The sequence below is a fragment of the Symphalangus syndactylus genome, chromosome 2 (genome assembly GCF_028878055.3).
Source record: "Symphalangus syndactylus isolate Jambi chromosome 2, NHGRI_mSymSyn1-v2.1_pri, whole genome shotgun sequence".
NCBI lineage: Eukaryota > Metazoa > Chordata > Mammalia > Primates > Hylobatidae > Symphalangus > Symphalangus syndactylus.
Genome location: NC_072424.2, coordinates 74651893 through 74660069, shown reverse-complemented (window position 1 = coordinate 74660069; position 8177 = coordinate 74651893). Strand labels below are relative to the sequence as shown.

The window sequence follows — 8177 nt, the reverse complement described above, 5'->3', positions numbered from 1 at the left end:
GTCTCCCATGCCACACATCAGGGACACCTTCAAGCGTCGGTCTAGGGGCCCCAGCTGGCTTTCAGTTATTTCAGTCTTCGGGGCGCCTGGGTGAGACCCTCATCATTGTGTTGGAAATGAAGAATAACCAAAGAAAAAACGCGAGCAGCCTCGGGGAACGCAATTCCACTGGGCAGTCGCCACTGGAGGTGCACTTTGGGGGCCGTGGGAGCGGGAAACCAGGACCCTAAAAGGACTGCCAGCGATTAGGGGCGGGGCGACCGTCTGGGAGCCAGCCGCGGGGTGCAGGGAGCAGGCCAACGGCGAGGGTTGCCCCAGTGCCGGGTGGGCGCACTTGAGGTACCCTCGATGCCTTTGCCCAGGCGGAGGAGCGACGCGACCTGAGTGTAGAGGGGTTCAGGGCGGGGAGCGGCCGAAAGGGGCCGGCGATCCGCCCTGGGGCAGCTCGGGCGTGGTCTCCGGGGATCTCTCCGTCTCTATTTGCCTCCTCCCTCTTTACTTGCCTCCTCCCTCTTTCTCCTCTTCTCCCACTCACCTCCCGGTCTAAAACCGGGGCCGGCGCCTTTAAGAGGGAGCGTTGGTTACCCTGGGGGCGGGAACCCCTCGGCGGCTCGCAAGGCGGCGGCGCTCGGCCGCGATGCTCCTCACTTTCAGCTCCAGCTCCCGCCACCGCCGCCTCTATCGCCGCCACCACCTCCTCCTCACCGTCCTCCTTCCTCCCCACGCCTGGCAGCGTTGTTCTCTGCAGCGGAGGAGAGAAGTGCTATGTCAGGAAAGTTCCGGGAGGGACTACATGGGGCCATGCTCCCTGGGCTCTTCCGCGGGCGCCGGCGCGCTGCCCTTCGCTTGAGGTGAGGTTCGGGATCCCCGGCCCGCGGGACAGGTAGCCGCTCGGGGCGGGGAGCGCTTGCATCCGCCGCGCTGGGCAGGGCGAGCGGTTTGGCGGAGTGCGTGGGGGGAATGAGGCTGGAGAGACCGAAGTTGTGCCGGAGAAGCTTGGGTTTTCGGGAGGATTTTTGCAGCTGGACTGGAGTTATTTTAGCCGGCGCCACATGGTGGGGGCCCGGCGGGGACTCGGTTTCTCCCGGGCCGCCCGCCCCCCTCCCCTGCCCGTCTGAGCGGGTAGGCCTTCTAGGAAAACGGTCGGCTGCAGAGGGGCACCCCATGCCGGCTCCTTCCCTGCTGGGCTGTTGTGGTTGAGAATTCAGTGCTGGGAGTGAGAGGAAGGAGATGGGCTCCACTTGAACTTTTACACGGTGGTCTCGCTGCTTGAGGGCTGAAATTTACCTTGTTTGCGAGAGCGAAAGGTCCCTTCGCGCTCCAACAGTTAGGAGAGGTTCCCTCTTCCATGTGGTTCAGCCTGCGGCGCTGTGTGTGTTTCATTCTTGGCCGGTTTTCAACGTCGCCCTGATTTCAGTCTTCTCTCCTCTGCCCCTTTTCGGAAACATTCTTCTTTTTAATAATAAAATATATCGTGGAGGCTCAGAGTGCTTAAAAAAAAACCCAACAACATATCTTTATGAAAATTTCCCCCAGGGCTTGCCCAAATTTTCAAAGAGATCGTTTAGTCTGATGAGACTGTCTCGACACTTAGGGAATACAGGCATCCCTGTAGTAGCATGCAGGTTTTAGTGAGGTAGGATGGAGTTTAAACCATATGTTTTTAAAATAGGATTTCTCTTTGTTTATTGGGTGAGCTTGTTTTTCATTATGTCTTAGATTAAGAAGCCTTCAAACAGTTCTAGGAGTAGTGTTTCTAAGAATCATGGATAAAAACCTCATGGTTCTTGCATAAGCTGATACTGCTTCAGACATTCTAATCCATGGATGAGGTATGTAATACGTGTTTCATTTAATGAAACCTAACATGAAAGTACATTTATTGCAGACGTGGATAAGTTTTTTTTTTCCACGTGTCCTATGGGTAAAGGAAGCCCCATTTTCTCACACCCCTAGATTCTCTGCCACATCTCTATTCCTGTTTGCCTTATTCACTCACATTGCCAACTACAAATCGAAGGTGCTGATGAAAAGTCTCTATATTTTGTAAAATGTTGCATAGCCAAAATTTTAGTGACATAATTGATTACATCAATTATGAGCATTCAGATCATTTTGAACAATAAAAACAGAATGTGGGAGCTTATTTAAATAAAAGAGTGTCTTGACGTATTTCTGGTATATGCGTTACATACAATTTTGTGTGTGAAAAGTATATTACCAAGGCAGACAGGGGATAGGGTAGGAAACATATTGTTTGTAATGGGAAGTTTTCGAAGAAAATCATCCCAGAATAACCAGTAATACTGTAAAATTTTGTTTGGGATATAGATTTTCATCTCTAAGTACAGTTTTGTCACTTTGCTGTAAAATATACCAGTACCGAAACTGAAAAAAAGAACCTGTCATCTCAAGCATTTTCTGAAAATTTCAGCAAACTGAACATTCTTGGAGAAAAATTTGCTTAGGAAAAATAAACATAACTAAAACCCCTATGTAGTTACTATTTTACCTTAAGTTTGCTGGACTACAAGCAAGAAAGTAAGAATTTAGTGTTCCTAAGTGGATGTGACTTAGTTCCTAGAGTTATTTGAGCACCTTGAGATTTTATATATGGTTTATTTAATTTGGGATGATTGTTTTGTGAATGAGTATTTTGAAAATGATACACACATGTGGATTTATATATGTATATATCCATATCACACATATATCAATATTTATGTATCCATACTATATATAGTATAACTATATATACCATATCTAGATATGCTATTGTATATATAAAAAACATGAAAACCATTTAGGGACCTAATAATACATGTGCACCAAGAACACTAGGTCTGAAAGATCAGCTAAAAATAGTTATTGCTAGGGCTTGTTATCTTTTCAGCATTTTAGTCAATATCAGTTAAGTTAAAAAGCACTGGTTTTCAGTATGTTCTCGAACTCTTAACAAGGCTTGGATCAGGGAGCCATATCCTAACCACATTTATCTATTCAAATGGATTGAATTACCCCACCAATGGATAATTGAACCAGGCATTTCTTAAGCTTCAATAGGCAAATTCTAGGTAAAATTTAGTTTGTCAGTATAGTGTTTTCTTCTTTTAATACTTCAAAAATAACCTTTAGGACATTCTTCATAGGTCTGGGATTTAGAGAGTAGACCTCAAAGGCATGAGAGGCAAACCTTGGGGAAGTTCTGGTACTCCAGTTTGTGAAATGATGTCTTAAGCACTTGATTTGAGAGAGGGACCCATTAATGCTTGGAAAAACAATATGTATAAATACAGTGCTCCAGTTACTACAAGCAAAACTATTTCATTCACCTTTGTTATATTTGTTACCACGTTTCACAGCTGAAGCTGCTATATTTCAGCTTATGTATGAAAATTAGAAATGAAATGAAGTAATCTGTTAGGCGGTTTTTTTTCTTTTATTTGCTAGCTGTTGACCAGAAATGTGTTTATATTTGCTGCAAATCACCTTTACTTTGTTGCAGGTGGCACTTTTTCCTTTTTTTGCAACTATGACATGTGTATTTAGGATGAGTTCTTAGTGTTTCCTTGAAAACACATTAATGAGTTTCACAGAGTTTATGCTGCATTTCTTCAACTTTCAAAACATAACATTTGAGATGTTTGACTACCAGCCTGAGATCATAGATCGTAAGAGCTGATGTGATCCTGGTCAATTATAGTTTCAATTTCCTGGGAATTTTCTGTTTAAGGTTAGATGTGCCCTTAATTTGAACCAGATGATCCACAAAATTGGTACTTTTGCAACCACAAAACATGAGAACATTCCAAATGATTTGAAGTGTGGGCAGCCCAACATGCTTTAGGATTTGGTTGGCTTGAGGTGGTATGCCATGCTTGTAAAAATGGTTTCTGAAGCTGACAGCAAGCTGTTTCAGGCTTTGAGTTTGACACATAGGATAAAATGCATTCTAGCCTCTGCACCAGTAAATATGGACAAGATTTGTATCCACTTCTGTTTGTATGACAGAAGATTCAGAAAACTCAAGCATGAAACTCTAGCTTACTGCACAGGAAAGCTCATTCATGTTCGTTACAAACATAATGAAGAGTTAGAAAAGTTGAATTTTAACACAGCTCTCGGGTCTTGGGGAATAGATGGTATATTTGCAGGTATGGGGGCAATCTAGTGGTCATCTATTGAAATTAATAATAGGGTTATTATTATCAGCATTTCCTTTGAGTGATATGCTAAAGAATTACATCTTCCCAGATACAATTTAGATTAAAAACACCCCCAGCCAGATACTGTACCAATCACCTGGCATATATATTAATTGATTCTTAGATCATTTTCAAATTCTTACATCATTTTCAATTTAAACCTTTATGTGTTATTATAGTTATAAGCTTTACATACCTTTTAGGGTTTTTGAGCAAAGCTTCTTGGTTAACTTCTTTCTCTCAATTGACTTAGCTCAGTCTATGTTATTAAAGCATTTGAAAAATATTTTAGGCAAATTCTTTTCTGTGGAAACTTCTAAGGATCTGCCTTGGGGAGGCTGGTGCAGAAGGGACATGATTCTGTATTCTAGCTGTTACCTTTCTCCTAAAGTGAGGCATCTTTACATCTTCCTACTTTATACAATATAAAACAAAACAAAAACAAATGCATAGGTAACTTTAGAGAGAGAACATTTGTAGGCATTTAAAGAAGCCTGAAGTTTAGATCAGAGTAAGAGTTTCAACTGAAAATTATTTAAGAATCAATTAAATCTATCCGATGCGTTTGGTATGGTATTTGGCTGAGGCTGTCTGGTGCAGGATTTTTTGCTCTAAGTTGATCCTGGGGGGATGTGGATACAAAGGGAGTTGGGATGTAGGCATAACATCCATTGTCTTCAAGGGGGAAAAATGTTCAGGTAAGTGTGTTTTTGTAATAAGATCCATTCTTTTCATCATTTTAACTTACTCCATTTCCCCTGTATTTGAAGCACATGGTCTTCCTACTCCATTTTGATTAACCCTGCATAAACCATGATACCTTCTAAAGTTTCACACTATCACTAGCAGAAAGTCTGTTCTCTCAGCTTGTTCCCACTCAGCACTTGTTCAGATGTTTTTCCTTCTTTTGCATCATTCATTTCTTGAATGATAGGGGTTTTGAGTATAAGTTGAGTATCAGGTTTCTCCATTTTCTATAAATTGGATAAATTTGCAGCCACTTACAGGTTTGGTGATATTGGGAACTTCTCATTTTTGTTTCTATAGTTCATGTATAGTTACTATTTCAAGGTTTCAAATCTGTTTTTTTTTAAAACTTTTACTTAAGTTCAGGTATATGAGTGCACGTTTGTTACATAGGTAAATTGTGCTGAGGGGCTTTGTTGTACAGATTATTTCATCACCCAAGTATTAAGCCTTGTACCCATTAGTTATTTTTCTGATCCTGTCCCTCCTCCTACCCTCCACCCTCATGATATAATAGATTTTTTTCTTACTTTAGAAGTTTTTCTGGTTCATTATAGGAAATTTAGGGGCCAGGCATGGCCACTCATGCCTGTAATCTCACAACTTTGGGAGGCTGAGGCGGGAGGATTCTTTGATCCCAGGAATTGGAGACCAGCCTGGGAAATGTGAGGAGACCCTGTCTCTCCAAAAAGTAAAAAAAAAAAAAAAAAGTTAGCCAGGTATGGTGGCACGTGGTTGTGGTCCCAGCTACTTGCAAAGCTGAAGTGGGAGGATCACTTGAGTTTTGGAGGTTGAGGCTGCAGTGAGCCATGATCATACCATTGCACTCTGGCCAGGACCACAGAGAAAGACCCTGTCTTCAAAAAGAAAAAGAAGGAAAAGAAAATTTAGAAAATCCAGACAAGCAAAAAGAAAAGAAAAGAAGAATTATACCCAGATATAACTTATTAGCATTTTGGTATCTATTTTTATATACATATAGAAAAATGCTATGATATTTTAATTTCTAAAAATGGCCCTTAGTGTATATATATAGCTTTGTAATTTCACGTAAAGATGAACCACTTCCCTTGTCATGGAATGATCTGTAACATTTTGAATTCTGAATAATATTATTCTATGGATGTATCATAATTTATTGCGGATATAATTTTTTTTCAGCTGTACAATAATGACTTACAGTGCAATTTTTAAAAATAATTTTTATTTATTTATTTTTTATTTTTTTTTGTGACAGAGTCTCACCGTGTTGCCCAGGCTGGAATGCAGTGGCGCAATCTCGGCTCACAGCAACCTCCGCCTCCCGGGTTCAAGCGATTCTCATGCTTCAGCCTCCTGGGTAGCTGGGATTACTGGTGCCCACCACTGTGCCTGGCTAATTTTTGTATTTTTTGTAGAGATGGGGGTTTCACCATGTTGGTTAGGCTGGTCTTGAACTCCTGACCTCTAGTGATCTGCCTGCCTCAGCCTCCCAAAGTGCTGGGATTACAGGTGTGAACCACTGTGCCTGGCTATAGCTCAATTTTTATACGTATCTATGGTTATTCCCTTTGGGTAAATCCCTAGACATAGAATTTTTGGGGAGGAATAAAAGGGCATTGATATTTTTCATTGCACTCAAGGCACTTTATTATTCCCAATATAAAATCTGTAGAGCTAATCATTGTCTTCCCTGTTTATCTTCTACAGTTTTTTTTTTTTTTTTTTTTTGGTAAGTGTAATATGAAAGAGTCAAGTCAGATAGGGTTTGAACCCAGACCTGATTGTCTAGTGCTTTTTCCAAATGAAATAACCCTAGTATTTTATAGAGATTTTAGCCTCAATCCAAAACCATTCATGAGTGCTCAGTTATAACTGTAAATGTTACCTCCAGCTAAACAGGTAGAGTAGTTGAGTGTGTCATGAGAATGCTGTCCCTTTTTCAATTTCAGTTTAGTGTATTGCCATCTGCCCTCTTGCCCACACATGTTGATACATAATTGTGGAATAACAGAGTGAATGAATGTCATTTCCTGTATAGTCATCTCTAAGATGTAAAAATATTCTGTTTTCTGCACTTTGCTGCCAACTCCTGGACTCTTAACATTTAAAATAAATTTGGAAGGTTTAAATTTACAAAATTTAGCCTTGAGCTATGTGTGTATGTGTATGCGCATGTGTTTGTTTACATCTATATTTTATCTATATATTTGTATCTTTCTTCCTTTCTGTCAATAATACGAAACTTCATCTTTGGCAGAAATTACCTTTTGAAATCAGTTGAGTGTCACTCTGGCTACTACAGAAGCATGTGGTCACTTCTAGTAACAAAACTAGAGCTATAAAATGAGCAAAAGTCAGGAAAAGGTAGAAACTTAAACACTGATGTCTTTTATTTTTGAAACTAAAATTATCTTTAGCTATTAAACGTGTTCCAAGTGAATGCAGTTATGTTTGCATTTTTCATTTTTAGAATTTGGTTCTGGATGTAGAAGGTAAACACACACGTACTCCCAAACATGCTTTCTGGGACAGTTACTGTTTTCCAGACATTGTTTTCTTCACTGTGGAATAGTTTCCTTTCCTCCTTTCTCTAAGTCAGGCTTAGGTTATCTGCTCCCTTAATACCTGGTACTTACCTCTGTTTTAGCACTTGGATAAGTGCTAAATACGTTTTTTGTTTAGGTAAGTATCATTTTCCTTTTTACTATCTCAAATAACAGGAACTATATTTTCAGTGTGGAATGTAACAGGCATGGATAGGTTAAACAGGTAAATTTTTTTTCATGAGGTCTTGTGGATGTTCACTGTTTATAGGAAAGTTCAGAATATCCTTTAGAAACTGATTTTGCCGTGTTATTTTTAAAGAATGTTTATTGTAATGTACATTGTACATTTAAAATTGCATAAAACATACCTTTAAGTTTAAAAAATTGAATACTCATGGACTTACTACTAAAGTTAAGAAATACACCTAGAATTCCTCTGTCTACTCATTCCTCACATGGAGGCAACTCTTGCTTTATCAACCTTCTTTGTGTGGTTGTTTTTGGCCTTTTATTACATAAAGGGAATTTCACTACTGTAAATATTTATACTTTTATGCTTGCTTCATTTACTCACTGTTATATTTTTTAGATTAATCAGTGTTGTTTAAAGCTGTAATTTGTTTGTTAATTTATTGTATATGATATATAATATATAGTAGAGATGATCAGCAAAGCCAAAAGTTGCTTCTTTGAAAAT

At 39.9% G+C, this 8177-nt stretch overlaps 1 protein-coding gene across 2 annotated transcripts in view; it reads left to right on the top strand.

Moving 5' to 3' along the window:
• Nucleotides 1–582: 582 nt before the first annotated feature.
• GPR63 (G protein-coupled receptor 63) overlaps nt 583–8177 on the top strand; it is a 67578-nt gene continuing 59983 nt past the window's right edge. The window contains exon 1 of one of the 2 annotated variants that reach the window (XM_055259199.2): nt 583–851. The gene's annotated coding sequence lies outside the window, so the exon portion shown is untranslated. Of the gene's footprint in view, nt 852–1134; nt 1833–8177 lie in introns of those variants that run through there. The other variant, XM_055259209.2, reaches the window with a different exon arrangement.